The following is a 19,340-nucleotide window of genomic DNA, read 5'->3' on the forward strand; positions in this document are numbered from 1 at the left end:
TAAGTTTGTTTTCCCCTGTGTTCTGCTTGAAAGCAAGTACCTGCCTATCTTTATTATCTGTATATCTATATCTGACCATTAGAATCTGTATTTTTGAAATTGTCGTTTTTAACACCGTAGTTTTACAAATTATAGAATAATTAATTACCAGTGTTTTCCAATTTTACTCGGCAGTTCGTTTCGTTGGCTAACGTTAGCTAAAGCTAGCGCTACTAGTTAGCTACGCAATGGTTTGTTGCTTTGATCCGGGTTGCAGCCACAGGTCTTCGCATGAAACGTGCTTGTTCTATCGTTTCCCGGCCAATGTTTTCCAAAGGAGAGTCTGGATTCGTGCCATGAGGTAAGCTGACGTTACATTTTTGTCCATGTCACGGTGAAATGTAAATAATGGGTAGTGACTGTATCGCCGTTATAGAGATGGCCCTGCTGAAAAGACCGCAACACAAGTAAAGATAATGAATACATCCTATTAAAACCTGTGTGGCTTATATGATAAGTCTTATTAGTACAAGCAGCATAACGTTTCACCATGTAACTAAAGATTGTAGTCAGGGAAATCAGTTTGACATATTGAACTAATAACAAATCACCTCTGGCTGGCAGAGAACTCTCTGCTACATAGCTTCTCTTGGACGTAAAATCTCATGTACATTTTACATTTATATTCAATTTAATATTCCATCCCTCAAATACTTTTGTATATATAATAACTTATATTTTGTTTTTCTTGTTATGCTGCTGCAACACAAACATTTCCCAAATTGGGATCAATACAGTAATATCTTATCTTAATTAATTAAGAAATATAACTATTATAATTAGTGTAGCAGCTGACACCTATTTTCAATATGGATTAATCTACCATTTATTTCTTTAGTTCAATTTTCATCTATAAAAATGTCAAAATAGTGAAAATGTTCACGAGACTTATCAAAGTGCAAGGTTATATCTTTAGATCTTTTGTTTTAGCCTATGTACTGTATGTCTTAATGCTCTTACAGTATATGTGACGGTGTGACTTCCATGAAACTATATTTTATATCTTCCCAACAGACGAGCTGACAGGAAACCTAACACTCTAACAACCACAACATTGCAAAGGCGAGTAAATGTAAATTAAAAACAATTCACAATTTTTTTATTTCTTCTTCCTTGCAGTGAGGTGAAGCTGACCTTGCACTTGGTGCCAGTAAGGATGTTCCTCACGCAGGCTGAATGTTTCTCCTTCCTTACTGACAAAGAAGCCCTTGATTTGCAATGCTTCACTAATTGTCATTTCCCTTGCTCCGTAGGGACACTTTACCTCAAGCACAGCGGAAGACCCTACCAGACCATCTGGAGATGCCCCCAACATTCCTGATTGGGAGAGCCACAAATCTGACTCATGGACCTGCATCTGAGTTGCAGTGGTGAATGCCCTGACGCCCTCACATTCATTCATAGTCCCCCACTGTACAGACAAAACACCATCAAGGGCCTGTTGTTGCCTTAGCACCCTGGCAATAAAGGAAGCAGTCACACGCTTTGACCTCAGGACAGCTCCAAAGTTGCTGGCAGTCAACCTTCCTTTCCTGAACAAATGCCAGTTTGGGTTGGTTCGCTGACCAGTGGTAGCCACCTGAATTGCCCTCTGTTGCTCTTCAGACAATGCCATGCTTGCCACAATTGCCTCAGGTCCCTGATGCCCAACAGATTTGATAATTTCAGGAACAGTAACTGTTTTCAAGCTGTAGTGTTCCTCTTCTGGCTCTGGAGAGAGAAGCCAAGAAATTCCTGAGAACCTGCCCCTGAGTCTGTCCTTCAGCCAGTCACGATCTTCGGAGGTAGGCTCTCTTGTCAGCGGGTTCAATTAGTTATTGGTTTCAACAGTCACATTAAAACAGTTACTAAATCAGCTTACTATCACCTAAAGAACATATCTAGGATTAAAAGACTAAAGTCACAGCAGGATTTGGAAAAACGTGTCCATGCTTTTATCTTCAGTAGACTGGACTACTGCAATGGTGTCTTCACAGGTCTCACTAAAAAATCGATTAGAAAGCTGCAGCTGATTCAGAACACCGCTGTTCGAGTCCTCACTAACACTAAGAAAGTGGATCACATCAATCCTGTTCTGAAGTCTTTACACTGGCTTCCTGTGTGTCAAAGAATAGATTTCAAAATACTGCTGCTGTTTATAAAGCACTGAATGGTTTAGGACCAAAATGCATTTCTGACCTCCTGCTAAATGATGAACCATCCATATCTCTCAGGTCTTCAGGAACTGGTCAGCTTTCTGTCCCCAGAGTCAGAACTAAACATGGTAAAGCAGCGTTCAGTTATTATGCTCCAAATATCTGGAACAAACTCCCAGAAACCTGCAGGTCCGCTGCAACTTACTACTTTTAAATCCAGGCTGAAGACTTTTCTTTTTGTCGCTGCTTTTAATTGAACTATTCATATCTTAGACTGCACTGTAACTTTTATCCATGTATTTTTTCTTTTAATGTTTCTTTTATTAGCTTTTCTTTTTAATTACTGATTTTAAATGCCATTTTCTTAATGTCTTTCATTTTTTGTAAAGCACTTTGAATTGCCTTGTGTTGAAAAGTGCTATATAAATAAACTTGCCTTGCCTAATAAAGATTTCATGTGACACATAAAATTGATTTGTTGATGGGAATTAATGTGAATAAATTAACTCGGTCTTAAAAGGTTAACGGTACTCTTGCTATCACTACTCACCGATACTATAAACCTTGTCCCTCATGCTAGCCCTGACAACACCGGTAAGCACACCTTCATCTAGGCTGCACTGTAACGTGTCCTGACTTGTCGTGGTTCTCTCCTCTATCTACACTCTTCTTGTCATCTTTGTAAAACGATATCAGACTGGTAATTGACACAGCCATGACTTCTAGTTAAATTCAGTGTGGCTAAAATGAAAAGCTTTGTTAAAATATGCAAGCACGCGAAAGTCAAATTCAGCTTTATTGTCAAAAATTCTACATGTGTTATACATCCAGAAATATCGAAATATCGTTTCCCACAGTGTGACATGTATACATGAAACAAAAAGGGCCTAGATAAATGTGGTATACATTAAACAAAACGGGCCTAGATAACCGGGGTATACAGTTTAAAATGTTAATATATTTAAAGTTTTCAAAGTGCAGTTTCAGTGCAAGTCAGTTGAAACGATCTTAAGTTGGCGTGACGTTGAAGTCGTGCGACCCTGCTGCTGCACTGGCTTGTAGTTCGTTTATAGCATAACGTTAGCATTTTGCTTCTGCCGACTAGATTTATTATTCAAAAATTATAAAAGTAGGGTTGACATGTGGATATTATCCGGCTGAACAAAACGTGATCCATCTCTTAAATATGTGTCAACCACAGACCTTATTTCGAGCTATTTTCCAAAATCCTATGGAGAAATTGCATTGCGTTTTAGACGAAGGAACCGGAAGAAGTTTACTTCCGGGTTTAAGGACGCGTCACTGCGGCTCTCTATACGATGTGTCAAAGCCTGAAGAAACCACCACCGGTCAGGCATGAGAAATCATGAGAAGAAAAAGAAATATACATTTATATACTGTATTAGGGGGGACATTTCTATTCGTTGTTAAGCTTTCACAGTCACGTATTATCACCCCGAACGTAGTAATGGTCTTATCAGCAACAGCAAATTACACTACAACTTGGCTTCTTATTAGCACATTAGCACAGCAACACAGAGCTGGATAACGCTTTAACCACCGAGCTACTATAAATGTGAGGCTTTATCAACGCCGCATCAATCACTTCCAGCATAAACAAGAAGGGAGTCCCACCATCGAGGCGACCGGCACAACAAATTATTACTACATCTCCCACACAGCGAGGTTAAGTTCTATGTTTGTCAGCCGGATGCATCACCGGGCTTTCACCAGCGCAACATGCCCCCTCACTGCTCGGTGATGCCGTATCGTCTTTATAATTACACTCGACGCAGCGGCGGTGACCCTACATTAAACCGTTCACACACACACGCCGAAATAGTACACAAAAAATGTGTGCAGGTGTGCTGTTTGGTGACAAGCTATGTACTAATAATGATAGTACTAGCCTTAACATGACCCAGTTTGCGCATTAGTTTGTGCTAATTTGGTAATAAGCAGCTACGCCAGTACACAATAGGAATAACTTTAACACATTTCAGTGACAATATTAAACCAAGAGAGTAGGCTTCTACCCGAAAGCAACCAACTATCGTCATGTTTGAGCTAAATCTAGCGGTTTAGCTAACAGTGGAGCCAGTGCATCATAGCTTGGTTTGGTTTGGTTAAACAATTTAGGTGGAACATGTTATATCTGACATTGTACATTATTTTTATATAAGAAATATAACTTGTCTGAATCACACTTACCGTATGTCGAAGTCACGTCTCAAAAGAAAAAGGCGGCACATGTGACGGTGGAAAGATCTGGCTAAGACGTTGACGTCATGACGTCACACGCACGTTAGATGAGAGAAACTTGATTGATTTGCTTTCACTGATAACAAAATAGCAAGTCAAATCAACGAACAAAAAAATCACATACAACCCACAAAAGTACATTGGAATCTCTAAAGCATAAATCTGAATCAGATGTATTAAATGTATTAAGTTACTTCAACTACTATCAAGTACACTTTTTAGAGTGTACCACAAAATGGTTCTGAGACTTATTCAGAAATGTCAAAGGTTCATCACAAACACTGCAGCATTTTCTGCTTCTACCGTATTTCATTGCATGCTTCAGAATAGATATATATATATATATATATTGATATATAGTGCTTGTGAAGGAAGAGGGGACACATATATAAAGATATATATATATATATATATATATATATATATATAGGCCTATATATATATATGAAAACAAGAGGGACATAATATCACAAAACAATGAATGATGATGATTATTTCAGCCATATGTATAATAATGTTAATATCTATGAGATTTAAAGTAATAATAATAATTCCCTGCAAAAGCACCAATTACAATACAATAATGGCAAAAATAGCAATTCGATATATAGTACAAATCAATCATTGTCATGTGGAGCAAGGAGTGGTTGGACCCAAATGCGGAGACAGCAGAAAACTTAACAAAAATGTATATTTAACAGGCAGAACAGGAACTCAAATAACAACAATCAACACGGAAAAAAACAGAACTTCATGACATAGACAAACAAGGAACCGACAAGAACAGGACAGAAAACCAGGACTTATATACTAACAGGGTGACGAGGGGATGAAGTGCAAGTGGACACACAACACAGTGTGTAGCTGTGATGGAGATATTTTCAGTTTAGCTGAATGCCATGGCACACATGTATGACATACATCCCAGGTCTTAGAACACCGAATGTATAACTTTATCAGTTTAAAAAATATAAATAAACGAACCTGAAAACGTGATCAATTCCCAATTATGCATTTTCACGAGAATTTTACATTATCCGTTGCTAGGTTTTAGATTATCAGTAGGTAAAAGTGGTATCAAAATTAGTCAGTCGGAATATTTTATTACATTATGGCCAGGTACTCACAAGAACATATCCTATATGTCTGAGATCATCCAGAGATTACATTATAAACTTAATTTTAGCCTCTTCACCTCATTGGAGTCAAGAATTACTGTCAAGCTCACCAAGAAACAGCATCGCGTATGAAGACTGAATGAAAATGGATAGATACATGTTGAAAAGCATTGTAATTAGTAAAAGAAACAAGAGCATTTTTTAAACTTCATGCAGATATTAATAGCATTTCAAGCTGTGCATGTTCTCAGGCAGCAATGCATATATGCATTCATCTATAGCTTTTTTAATTTGCTTTCCTACAGTATGTGCTTATGTACAGTGGCACTAATGAACAATGTTAAACTCAGGGATATGTTTTGTAATATATCAATGTCAACACATTATGTTTTCTTTAAAAAAACATTTTGTGGCTATTATTGAATTCCCCCATGAGGTCTGGACTGTTATTTGTCGAAAACACATCCCAATGGATGACTATATAAAGCCCAGTCACCGTGGCAAAGTGCAGGCCACAAGCGGGCTAGTAACTGTCACAACATCAATCAGAGAGACCATTGTTTAAACTAAGTAATTTATTTAAGGAAAATTCACTTGAATACTGCAACATAAAAACATAGGTACACACATATATACACTGCACACTAGAAAAATGTGCAAAGTAGTAGTTTAAAAAAAGGCAATTTGTATGAGTTTAAAGGGCAAAGAACAGCCTGCAGGGGAGCCGCTGTGAAATATGTGTCATGTCCGTGACAAAATCAGACAACATTCAATGTTGCCATGAATGACAGTATATTTTGGATGACGTCCAGTCCAAGATCTCCTCTACGACCAGCAAGAGGATCAAACTGTGCGGTGAGTTACTCCATGTCCTCATCGCTTAGCAGGTGCTGGTTTCGAGGTACGGTGACCCTCTCTGGCCAGTCCAATGCAACATCCCCTGCATCAGCTCCACCCTCTCTTTCTGGCTCCTCCTGAGCATCTCCTTGTCCTCCACCAAAGAGGCTCTGCACAGCAGAAGTGGTCTGGCCCTGCCGTTCCAGGCAACCTTGGACAAAAAGTTGTATGGGACTCTGGTGTCTTTCGGTCCTCAACCTATGATTGTTCCACTGGTCCAAAAAACCCTGTAGGTCATGGTTTATGCGTGGGAGATAGATATAATGCAGGGCCCACATGTGCATTTCATTGTCTATGTCTATTGTGCCTTCACTTGTTGAAGAGGTCATAATAGACGTTGCTCACACCTCACCAGGTCACCCCAGAGCCGTTCTATTCTCTGGTTGTGAGTGCTTCTTCCACTGAGAGCACTGCCTCTGTGAGAGCCTCTGAAGATGTTCATCATTAGGCAGACAGCGTTGTTTTCGCCCCCATGGTGGGTTCGGACCCTCGAGGGCACACCATACTTGGCCACCGCGTCCATGAAGCTCATCATCACGGTAGTGCTCCTGTTGTTGTCTGAGGCCCGGAGGAAGACGACCAGGCGGCTATACCCATCAATACCCCCATGAATGAAAATCACACTTATTAATTTATCAATGTGTTTAACAAATTCTGGCTAGGACAACCACACAAACGGCAGCAACTTTCCCTCTGCTTCATTCTTTTCTCCTGTTCAACAGGCTTATTATCTGACCAGCTCGGATTCACTTACAAATTATATCTGTTTTCTTCAGAATCAGAATCTGTGTATTCACACTTCCTTTCTAAAACGGAACAAAGAACACAGTGCCCCTTTCACACCAACGCGGTTCCCGTTCTAGCTCCGTGCTAGTGCTCTTTTGGGTCGGAACCGGTTCTTCTTTTCAATCAATCAATCAATCAATCAATCTTCACATTGAAACTTGACAGACAATAGCAGGGACGGCTCACAGAAGGGAAGTATGGTGTGGTGACTTTAATGCTCACAACAGCCTATGGGGAAGCAGTCAAACAGACAGTAATGGGGATGTTGTAGAAGAAAGAGGAAAGATCATTGTTTTTGCCTTAATGATGGACAAAAAACAAGAATAGACGTGAATAGGGGGACACAATCATGCTTGGACCTCACACTTGTGACGGATAGTTTAGCTAAATCGTGTGAATGGTATGTAAAAAGTGACTGTACCATAGGAAGTGATCGTTACCCAGTTTTCACTATCATCAACACAAATAGGAAGTGAGTATATTTTCCAGGTGGTGCTTTGGTAAAGCAGACTGGGAGAAATGTAGACTTTGCCGTAAGGAGTCAGCACAATTGTTAGCATTAGAAGGAAGTATAGAGGAGTGCTCAAATCAAATCACAATGCACATTAAAGAAGCAGCAAATAAAACTATACCAAAAAGAACAACAGAGGGTAGGAGGAAAGTGGTGCAGTGGTGGAATGAGGAATGTTTGCAGTTCATAAAGTCACCACTAGGAGTTTTAATGGTATTGTTATCTTGAAGTTCGCTGTTCTTAGCCTCACTTCCGGTTTAGCGTTAGAGAAACGGCATGGGCCGAGAGAAGAAGAAGAAGAAGACGAAGACAACGACGACGACGACGAAGAAGAAGACGACGACAGACACATGGCAGCAACTTTCCCTCTGCTTCATTACTTTCTCCTGTTCAACAGGTTAGTAGTGTGTACTGTGTACACAGATTATGTCATATTTCGATCTAAGAAGTGTCTTTGAAACTGTTTTATGTGTAGTTTAATGTCATTCTGTGAGCTACGCCACTAGCGTGTGGCTAATGGCGTCCGCTAATGTAGGGCTCAAACCACTATGTGTGAGTCCCGTGCACTAGTCTGGCTTACATTTGAAGTTTATTCTGTTTGTATAAATATGTGAAATGCTGGTCTGAGGTCATAATTGTTCATATTATTTAAATGCTAAAGCACGAATGCTATGCTAATATTGTGCCTGTACAACAGCCATGTTAAAGTGAGTACAGTCGGGTTGTGTGTGTTATCTGTTATCACTGTATTATACTGTAAATGAAAAAGGCTTTAATCCTTCATGAAAGTCATAATATGGCATGTGGATTTATGTCCATTTTTGATTAGAAAACGAAATATGTCAGACATACAGTTATTTTGATTCGCTAAATGTATGTAGAATGTACATTCTCAGTTAGCTTCAGGCCTCACTGAGGAGAAGTATTGAGGTAGAAAGCTGGTGAAGCCATTTCCTGCTGTCATTATATTCTGTTTGCACAGATAATAAACCTGGTTGGCAAGAAGGAAGTCATATTAATTCGACCACACAACAAAACGCAGAGATACATGTGGCGTCAAACCAGAGAATGATTAGATAAATAGAGAAAACGGATATAATTTGTAAGTGAATTTATTAATGTGTTTAATAAATCCTGGCTAGGACAACCACACAAACGACAGCAACTTTTCCTCTGCTTCATTCTTTTATCCTGATCAACAGGCTTATTATCTGATTACCAGCCCTGCACAGCAGACTTGTAACACTAGCAGCAGTGGAGATGGAGCATCAGAACCTGGAGAATACAGCAACCACAACAAGGATCCATTTGAAGATAGGTCAATGTAAATATTACAGTAATAGTGTACTTTCATTGTGTGGGTGTAACATAGTTAAATAGGTTGTAAGAGAGAGAGACTCCTGTCCCACCTCCCCATTTTATTTTGAGTTGTGCATTGTTATTTGTGCTTGAGAAACTTTCCACTTGAACTTTATTTTAATGAATTTAGTAGTAATTATTGTCCTATATTTCTTTCCGATTTCACAGCTGCCTGGGCAGCAAGAACCTCCATCTGTGCCTGCCCCCAGGTCAAGATCTACCGTGGCTCAAGGGCCTTCACCACAGCCATCACGATCAACCCAGCCAGCAAAGAAGTCTCGCCTAGCACACCTCCCTCCCTCCGACACAGCCACCAGCAGCCCGTGCACCATCACCCGCACCTACACAGCAACCAGAGCCACTGTCTCGGAAGACAGACAAAGACCATGACACTGCTCCCCCTGTCTTTACATTTATAATGAATAGTTGGTTGAGGAAGTTTTGATATTGTCAAGGTTCGTACGGTCATTAAAAACCTGGAAAAGTCATGGAATGCAATATTTTTCCCAAAGTTTAGGAAAAGTCATGGAAACATAACTAAAGTTGCATCAAATATAATTTATGTTATCTAATCGCCAAAATAGTAATACTATAATGATAATAAATACTGTATCGTATAATGAAACGTACAATTGAGTATTTCACTGGTGAGGGATGTTTACAATCACGCCCTCTAGTCTACAGGAGCTACTATTTCATATAAAGCTGCCAAGATGCCAGGGAAGTGCAGTTTCAAAAATGTATGGCTTCTAAAGGATAAATACCAATTGTGGTTATCAAAAGACATTGACCCAAGACGTGCTAAATGCAAACTGTGTTGTAACATATTCAATATTTCGAATATGGGCAAGGCATGCTAGCCACATAAAATAGTCTTTTTTTTTGGTCATGGAAAATGAGGTAAAGGTCATGGAAAATCATTGGTGAAAAAGTGTATGAACCCTGTATTGTAAATATTGAGATTTTACAGTTTCTTATGTTCACATAAATAGTTGGTTGTAATGCTCAATTTGTATTTGTACACATCACATGAACCTCAATATGGAATATGAAGTCATGAATCAGTCCTGATGTAACTTTTCTGTGGTGAAAGTAGAGTATTTTACTCGAAATTCAAATGTACACATTTTCATTTTAGACATGAATAACACATTTATATAGGCCTATAGGGTAATTCATATATTTCACTACTTTTGTGAACCAAAAAAGTTGGTACACCAACATTTTTTTTGATTTTTAAGCTAAGTATCTCATAACACAGTGCTCTAAGGTGAGTGACTTGGCATTTCTAGCAAGACCAGAGACTGAACATTTTGATATGTAACACCATGCCATTTTATAAGAAGTACATTTAAAAAGGTGATTTAAGGAGACATCTAAAAATTGAGAAAATACCCTTCACTTCACACTCCAGAGGGATCTGGTTGTACAATCTGGGATAATGTACAATTCACAGCCTCACAATGTCAGGAACTTTTCCTCTACAGATTGCTTTGGTCTGGCTTTACTCTTCACTGATTCGTTACAGAAACTTTGAACTCATTGGCTATGGAAATCAGAAGGAGGGGCTCATTATCATATGAAAAACCGCGCGAAAATACGCCCGTATGTTCGCCTGTTTTTTCGCACCAACTTACGGGCCTCCCCGTATGTTCGTCCGTAGTTTCGCACCAACTTACGGACGAACATACGGGCGTATTATGGCACCTTTGGCTTTCGATACTCTCTCTCTCTCTCTCTCTCTTACAGAAAATACACTCGTGCCACACACACACACACACACACACACACACACACACACACACACACACACACACACACACACACACACACACACACACACACACACACACACACACACACACACACACACACACACACACACACACACACACACACACACACACACACACACACACACACACACACTTTGTATTGTATTATTGTATGAGAGAGGTTCCAGGTTGAATTGAGGCAAATATTTGTAATGTTCAGAGGTTGTTGTGTTTAATATTCATGAGAATATTTGTCATTGTTCAAATGATAAACATTTGCATAAAGCATATTTGTCTATGGACAATCATGCGATTAATCGCGATTAAATATTTCAATCGACTGACAGCCCTAGTATTCAGTATTGTATGAACATGTTTTAATTGGGGTGTGGACGTCACATCCTCTAGGGGGGTCCAGGGGTATACCCTCCCGGAAGAAATGTTTGAAAATGTAAAGTAAAATGCTTCAATCTGGTGCACTTTAAGCACACATTACTAGAGACTAGATCTAGGGGGTACAACTCTAAACACCCATATGAAAAAGATCGGTTTACATTTTAATAACCAAATATGTGAACATAACCAATAACAAATAAATGTAACTTATTTTATTTTTGTTGTTCATTTATATCTTATTTTACCTAGTTAACATTTATTTATGCATATTTTTTTAACTCTCAAGTTTTAAACGCTATTTTGGGTTTACTGTCCTATCGTATACATTGAAATGATTTCAAACCTGTTTATCCCAATAATTATAAAGGAGTGCCTTGGATATATTTGTTGACATAAATTGCATGTATCTTTCTCGCTCGCTCCCAAACCCACTTTAGCTGTGAGCTGCGGACGCCTTATAAGCCAACACCCCCCACTTTCATGACTTACAGCGCCCATCGTACAGGGCAAATGATATGTGTAACTGGGGTGAAAAGGGTGTTACATTTACTTAATTATGAATGTTGTTACATCAAGGCCGAAAATTAGGAAGAGCGCAAACAGTCAAAAAAAATGTTTTCCCCTCCCAGAGCTGCCAGTGCAGCCCTACAAATGAATTGAGATTTCCACACAAATGTTCTTTAGCAAGTGTGCAGAGAAGTGTTGATTTAAAAAAGCAATTTGAAGGTTGGATATTTGTAAACCTTTTTTATATATATTAATAATTTAAGATGTAAATGAATTCCAGTTTATTTGTAGTACTTTCTATTTTTATTGTGACATTTGGTGGCATCAATGTGTGCATTTGATACAGATAATGGAGCAGTTGCTTTAGGACCACAGTGTATCCCTTAAGGTCAAATAATGAGATCCTCAGCCTCCGCCCCCCTCTCGCACCTCCACACAGAGCCCCCCCACATATCAAATCCCAACTTAACCCCTGAGTATGACAGAAGAACAGATCGCCACTGGGCTTACAACTAAAGACACAGCAAAAACTGCGGCATGTCTACGGCTCCTTATTTGTTCTGCAATGTTTAAAGTGCTGGAGCTTGTTCCGGCAGCACTACACCACGTGATGACACGTTACGCTCGTGTTGTGTTCAAGGAACCTGTCCTTGGCCAGGAAAAACAGGCAGTCGCTAATTTAATTCTGTTGCGGTCTAGATTTCTTAAATGTTTTGTTTCCTTCTGTGCTGCGTTGCGTGCATGGCTTCCTTCTGCAGGTAACGGGGAGACGCGCTCTGGCGGCGGTCTCGTTCAGGATCCGAAAATACAATTTAAATATTTTGCACACTTATTCCACTTATTCCTATTGTGCCACTGGTTACGGTACCGCGTGCTAGGGTTGCCGGCCCCTGCCCTAGAGAGTCCCACCAGCCCCATCTACTACTTACGGCTCATTTAATTCAGTTAGGAACCTAACTAAGCTAGAAAGACTGTTGCAGCGCAGAGAGAGAGGTATTCATTGTCAAGGAATGCCTGAGGGCAAGGTCAAAGTTCAACTCTTAGAGGTAGTTGATGAAGGTGTGTGAGTCTGTATGTATGAGTTCGATATACTGGGGCTGTGAGTCAACTCAGTGGGGGGGGGGCTGATTCCTCTGGCAAACTGTGAGTAATGGGGCAAATGTGTAAATGTGTGTGTGAGTGTGTGTGGTGGACCTTGATGTTCTCGGGTCATCCCCATTAACAGACAACAGCAGACCCCCTCAGGTAAGAAAGGTCTGCCCCCAGAGTTACTCATGGCCCAAATGAATGTGACGTGTGTGTGTGGGTGTGTGTGTGTGTGTGTGTGTGTGTGTGTGTGTGTGTGTGTGTGTGTGTGTGTGTGTGTGTGTGTGTGTGTGTGTGTGTGTGTGTGTGTGTGTGTGTGTGTGTGTGCGTGTGTATTGTTAGCCTCTTCTGAGCATACATGGATGAATGGGTGGCGTTCTGAGGTTTGTTTCTGTGTAGGCAAGGAGGCTGATTGGCCTCAGGCTCCTACTGTCAGATAGGCAGGCTAACCGACACACACACACACACACACACACACACACACACACACACACACACACACACACACACACACACACACACACACACACACACACACACACACACACACACACACACACACACACACACACACACACACACACACACACACACACACACACACACACAGTGACTCAGGTTGAGTAAGCAACAGGAGTGAGGTAGTGAGGATGGCTGATTAATTTAAAGTGACCCCCCCACAGCTGCAGAGAAACATCATTACTGCTCGATGAACGCACACATATCCATTTAACAACAGCACACTAAATGGCATGTCTTTTTCTTACAGGCAAATTCTTCTTTTGGTTTGTATTTGTTTTTGTCTATGTTTTTAATTGTGGCAGCAATGGCCCTTATCTAGTTCCCAATGTTTTGTTTTTTCCTGCTAGTTCTATAATGAGGTAGGGAGGTGTGATTGTGATCTTTGCCCAACAAACACAGTGATATGAATAAACATTTATTCCGTTCTACAATGGGAAGGCATATGGTCGGATCTGTATTACTAGTTTTGGAAATTATTTATTTTTCAGTTGAGATAAATGTCCAGTTGACTCAGGGGCTCTCTGTGACGAATAAAGCTATTATTGTTTTATCGTTGTAATTACATGATTTAATGTACTAGTGTGAGAAGTAATTTCACTTCTTTGTTTCTTCTCGACAATTTTGTGTTTGTTATACACTGGGTCATTCATGAACCTTACTATTGCCTCCAACTCATTAGCTGAATATTAGCCCACAATATGAAATGACATTTCATTTGGCTGACGCTTTTATCAAAGAGACTTGGTTACAACAAGTGCAGAAACCATAGAGATTCAAACTCCAAACAACAAGGAAAGTGCAGATATATTCACTTCAAGCAAGATCATACCATAGTAAGTTCTGGTGAATTAATGACAGGGCTTAAATGAACTTTTAACACAAATGATAGAACACTGTTTAAGGGTTTCATTGTGTATCACTCACTTCCAACCCATCTTGCTTTAATGCTCACACAGTTCTGTAGAATAGTGCATTGTAAGAGCTTTCATAGAGAGCATATAAAAAGTATAAATCAGTAACAGGTGGCGTGTCTCCTTCAGCTGTCTCACACTGCATATAAGGACAAAAGATCACTCCTTTAAAAGACGCCTTAGGATTATATTGTTATGACCTGACCATCTCTATGATCATGATATAGCCTATAATAATCAGTCAATGTTTCCACAATTAATCACATCAAATATGATATGATGATGTTGATTGCAATAAAGGTGCGTTCACACCTGCCTTGTATAGTCCGGTTGAACCGAACCCTGGTGTGTTTAGCCGCTTGGTGCGGTTCATTTGGGTCGGTGTGAACACAATCCGAGACCTCTTAAGTGAACTAAACAACCGGACTCTGGTACGCTAAAATAGGTGGTCTCGGAGTGCTTGCTTGCGAACTCTGGAGCGGTTCATTGCTGGTGTGAACGCAGTCCGCACCAAAACATAGGAAGCGTAGTATTTAGGCGTCACAAGAACGCGGATATCTTCAAAATCTTTAGCAAAAGAGTCTTTCAAGACATCCGCGGTTGTTTAGCTAAGAGTGAATCAGAATTAAGTGTTGAACAGTGTCGTCAACTACATAATATTAAGAACACCTGTCGTCGGTGAAACGCCCCTCCTTACTGCAGAACGTCTCTCATTATATGTGTCATAATGTTTTTTAACGGACGTAGTCTGATTATATAATCATATGCGCGGGCCGCTAGTGTCTGTTGATCTCCAGATTAACAGCAGCATGAGAATAACCTAATAAATTCCCGGGATTTACGTTTTTACCCCCTTAATGTCTGACCAATGGTTGAACAGCATTTCCGTGCACATGACTTGTGTTCAAAGTTTATAGAGAACCGCAGTGACGCGTCATAAAACCCGGAAGTAAACTTCTTCCGGTTCCTTCATGAAAAACCAATTCAATTTCTCCATAGAATTTTGGAAAATAGCTCGAAATAAGGTCTGTGGTTGACAAACATTAAAGAGAGGGATCACGTTTTGTTCAGCCGGATAATCTCCACATGTCAAGCCTACTTTTATAATTTTTAAATCATAAATCTAGTCGCCAGAAGCAAAATGCTAACGTTATGCTATAGACGAACTACAAGCCAGTACAGCAGCAGGGTCGCACGACTTCAACGTCACGCCAACTTAAGATCGTTTCAACTGACTTGCACTGAAACTGCACTTTGAACACTTTAAATATATTAACATTTTAAACTGTAAACCCCGGTTATCTAGGCCCTTTTTGTTTTGTTTAATATATACCACGTTTATCTAGGCCCTTTTTCTTTTGTTTTATGTATACATGTCACACTGTGGGAAACGATATTTCGATATTTCTGGATGTATAACACATGTAGAATTTTTGACAATAAAGCTGACTTTGACTTTTGCGTACTTGCATATTTTAACAAAGCTTTTCATTTTAGCCACACTGAATTTAACTAGAAGTCATGGCTGTGTCAATTACCAGTCTGATATCGTTTTACAAAGATGACAAGAAGAGTGTAGATAGGAGAGAACCACTACAAGTCAGGACACGTAACAGTGCAGCCTAGATGAAGGTGTGCTTACCGGTATTGTCAGGGCTAGCATGAGGGACAAGGTTTATAGTGTCGGTGAGTAGTGATAGCAAGAGTACCGTTAACCTAGAGTTAATTTATTCACATGAATTCCCATCAACAAATCCATTTTATGTGTCACATGAAATCTTTATTAGGCAAGGCAAGTTTATTTATATAGCACTTTTCAACACAAGGCAATTCAAAGTGCTTTACAAAAAATGAAAGACATTAAAAAAAATGGCATTTAAAATCAGTCATTAAAAAGAAAAGCTAATAAAAGAAACATTAAAAGAAAAAATACATGGATAAAAGTTACAGTGCAGTCTAAGATATGAATAGTTCAATTAAAAGCAGCGACAAAAAGAAAAGTCCTCAGCCTGGATTTAAAAGTAGTAAGAGTTGCAGCGGACCTGCAGGTTTCTGGGAGTTTGTTCCAGATATTTGGAGCATAATAACTGAACGCTGCTTCTCCATGTTTAGTTCTGACTCTTGGGACAGAAAGCTGACCAGTCCCTAAGGACCTGAGAGATCTGGATGGTTCATAATTTAGCAGGAGGTCAGAAATGTATTTTGGGCCTAAACCATTCAGTGCTTTATAAACCAGCAGCAGTATTTTGAAATCTATTCTTTGACACACAGGAAGCCAGTGTAAAGATTTCAGAACAGGAGTGATGTGATTTCTTAGTGTCAGTGAGGACTCGAGCAGCGGCGTTCTGAATCAGCTGAAGCTTTCTAATAGATTTTTTAGTGAGACCTGTGAAGACACCATTACAGTAGTCCAGTCTACTGAAGATAAAAGCATGGACAAGTTTTTCCAAATCCTGCTGTGAGATTAGTCTTTTAATCCTAGATATGTTCTTTAGGTGATAGTAAGCTGATTTAGTAACTGTTTTAATGTGACTGTTGAAAGTCAGGTCAGAGTCCATGACTACACCTAGATCTCTGGCTTTATCTGTTGTTTTGAACATTGCAGACTGAAGCTCAGCGCTAACTTTTAAACGTCCTGCCTTGGCTCCAAAAACCATTACCTCAGTTTTATCTTTGTTTAATTGGAGAAAGTTCTGACACATCCAGTCATTGATTTGTTCAATGCACTTACTCAGTGTTTGAATTGGAGCAAAGTCTCCTGGTGAAATGGTTACGTACATTTGTGTGTCATCCGCATAGCTATGGTAACTTATTTTGTTGTTCTTCATTATCTGAGCCAGTGGTAGCATGTAGACGTTAAAGAGAAGAGGCCCCAAGATTACAAATATTACACACCAGAAAACACAGAAATATCCATGAAATAAACATACAGTAGGCTATAAACAATTAAAGGGATAATTGGGAAGGCATTACAAATGTAAATATATTTTAAATAATAAAACAATCCCACCACCACAGGTATCTACAGGAGAACAGGGAATTCTCTCCACAAAATGTGAATGCCCATGTGGAGAATGGAAATGCAGTCATGCGGCTGCATGAGCCATCTTTGCCATCCACAATTTCAGCTGCACTGACACCCCCTGTCAGTGGAAGAAGGCAAAGGCAGCTAAACGTATGCATTCAGTGGAGGATGTTGCAATATTGTGGTTGTTAGAGTGTTAGGTTTCCTGTCAGCTCGTCTGTTGGGAAGATATAAAATATTGGTTTCATGGAAGTCACCCCGTCACATATAAGAGCATTAAGACATACAGATGGAGCGATTCATTTCGGACAGTTTGAAACGCGAGGGCCGTGATTGGTACGTGATCTGCCCTCGCTCAAGGGAAAACCTCCAGCTTGTCTTGAGACCGCCCCCGTGATAGATAAATGTATTTATAATGAAGCCAGCTGCAATGGATAATTGATCCACCAGGAGGTGCAGTGGGGTTCCACACTGGAGCTCATGTGAAATAAAGTCAGCGGAACTTTGTTAAGATCCATATGTCACGGATATCATACTCTGTGCTAAATAAGAGACATGTAATCATTTACAAAACATCAACATGTTGTTATTTAACAAAATAATTTTGTTATTCGAAAAAAACGAACGGGAGGAAATGCAGCCCGGCTCTCGATTTTTAATCCTAATTTAATCATCATCTTCACCACGATCATTTATGTTTATGTTCGCCGAATTGACATGAAATCACTGACACATATGAATATACTGTATTCAACTTAATTAAAACGTTATTAACGTGCCTAAACTCAGTAATTCACCAAAAATATGTATATTTTAATGGAGTTTCGTCGGTCGATCAGGATCCCAAAGTGTAGCGGAGGGATCCTCATCTGGATGAAGGGTGTTATTTTCCCCATAAGGAACAAGTCGCTGCAAATTATCCCGCTTATTACATGGCCACATTCTCAACAAAGTAACGACATGACTCCCAATATTAATTGAAATGCTTTTATGGATTTAGAAAATGTTTTTATTGATTTAAAAAATAGTTGTATGTATTGATTTAAATGGACATGCATCCGCTAAGAAAAATAGTCCGTTTTTACAGTTTTTTAAACAGTCCGAATGAAACGGCAGCTCTCAGCTGTGTATTTACACAACTAATGGCCCATCAACCACAGCTCTCTCCCCCCCTCCCCCCCTGATCTTTCTTCTCCAGCAGCTAAATTAACAGTAGGTTACTCTGAGTGACCATAGACTGTATGTGACAAGCTTACAGTTACTGACGTAACAACACCATAAAAGCTGGTGGGCTGAAAGCAATACGGGAGGTAAAAATAACTACAATAATTGTGATTTATTTATTGTGGCTTTTATGTTTTTAAGTATAAAATGTTATGTAATTCAGGCTTATAGTTCACCCTTCTCTAAAAGCCTTCAACAATGACAATATTCATTGTAATTTAATAAATCCTTCCAACACACATTGTAAAAAATAGCCTACTGTAAGTTAAGAAATCATTTCAATATGTACATCTTCTGATGTAACAACAATAACATTATACATAGTAACATAGCTGAACATGGTATTGCACATTTAGCTTTGAGTGTTACTGACCTGAGATGTTTTTATTACATTAATTAAGGTGACTGAGGCTTTTCAACATACAGGGATGCAAACTCATCAGGTATCAAAAAGGTGACAAGGATCCGACCCCCCGGCTCCCCAACCCCACGGAATGACAGAGGATTTTAGCAGTCAGAACAACTAAAGCAGCAGTGTTAATAATAACAGAAACGCCAAAGAGTCACATAATAGAAATATATAAAAGCATTTATTTCAAATTGTGGAGCAGTCAGTTTATAATTTTGGCAGCACTGTTGAGCATTTTGAAAATGTATTTTCAGGCCTCTGTGCAAGGCTTAAGTCTTTTTATCTTTATAGCCACATGGTGTAAAGTAACTAAGTTCATAAACTCAACAAGTACTATACTTGGGCACAATTTTGAGATACTTGTACTTTATTTAAGTA

At 39.4% G+C, this 19,340-nt stretch overlaps 2 protein-coding genes and 1 long non-coding RNA gene across 3 annotated transcripts in view; 1 reads left to right on the top strand and 2 right to left on the bottom strand.

Annotated features, from left to right (window-relative positions):
• Positions 1 to 5,763, bottom strand: part of LOC307032987 (general transcription factor II-I repeat domain-containing protein 2-like) — a gene marked incomplete at its 3' end in the record, with an annotated part of 97,884 nt that extends 92,121 nt beyond the window's left edge. The window contains exon 1 of the mRNA XM_079671256.1: positions 5,195 to 5,763. The remainder of the gene's footprint in view (positions 1 to 5,194) is intronic.
• Positions 1 to 19,340, bottom strand: part of LOC307034087 (chromodomain-helicase-DNA-binding protein 8-like) — an 83,567-nt gene that overhangs the window by 5,132 nt on the left and 59,095 nt on the right. The gene's annotated exons all lie outside the window — the stretch shown is intronic.
• On the top strand, positions 7,992 to 10,116 carry LOC307034417. The gene is made up of 3 exons (XR_013806885.1): positions 7,992 to 8,145; positions 8,951 to 9,072; positions 9,276 to 10,116. It is a non-coding gene; the product is annotated as an uncharacterized lncRNA (long non-coding RNA).

The sequence above is a fragment of the Notothenia rossii genome (assembly GCF_949606895.1).
Source record: "Notothenia rossii genome assembly, chromosome: 3".
Taxonomy (NCBI): domain Eukaryota; kingdom Metazoa; phylum Chordata; class Actinopteri; order Perciformes; family Nototheniidae; genus Notothenia; species Notothenia rossii.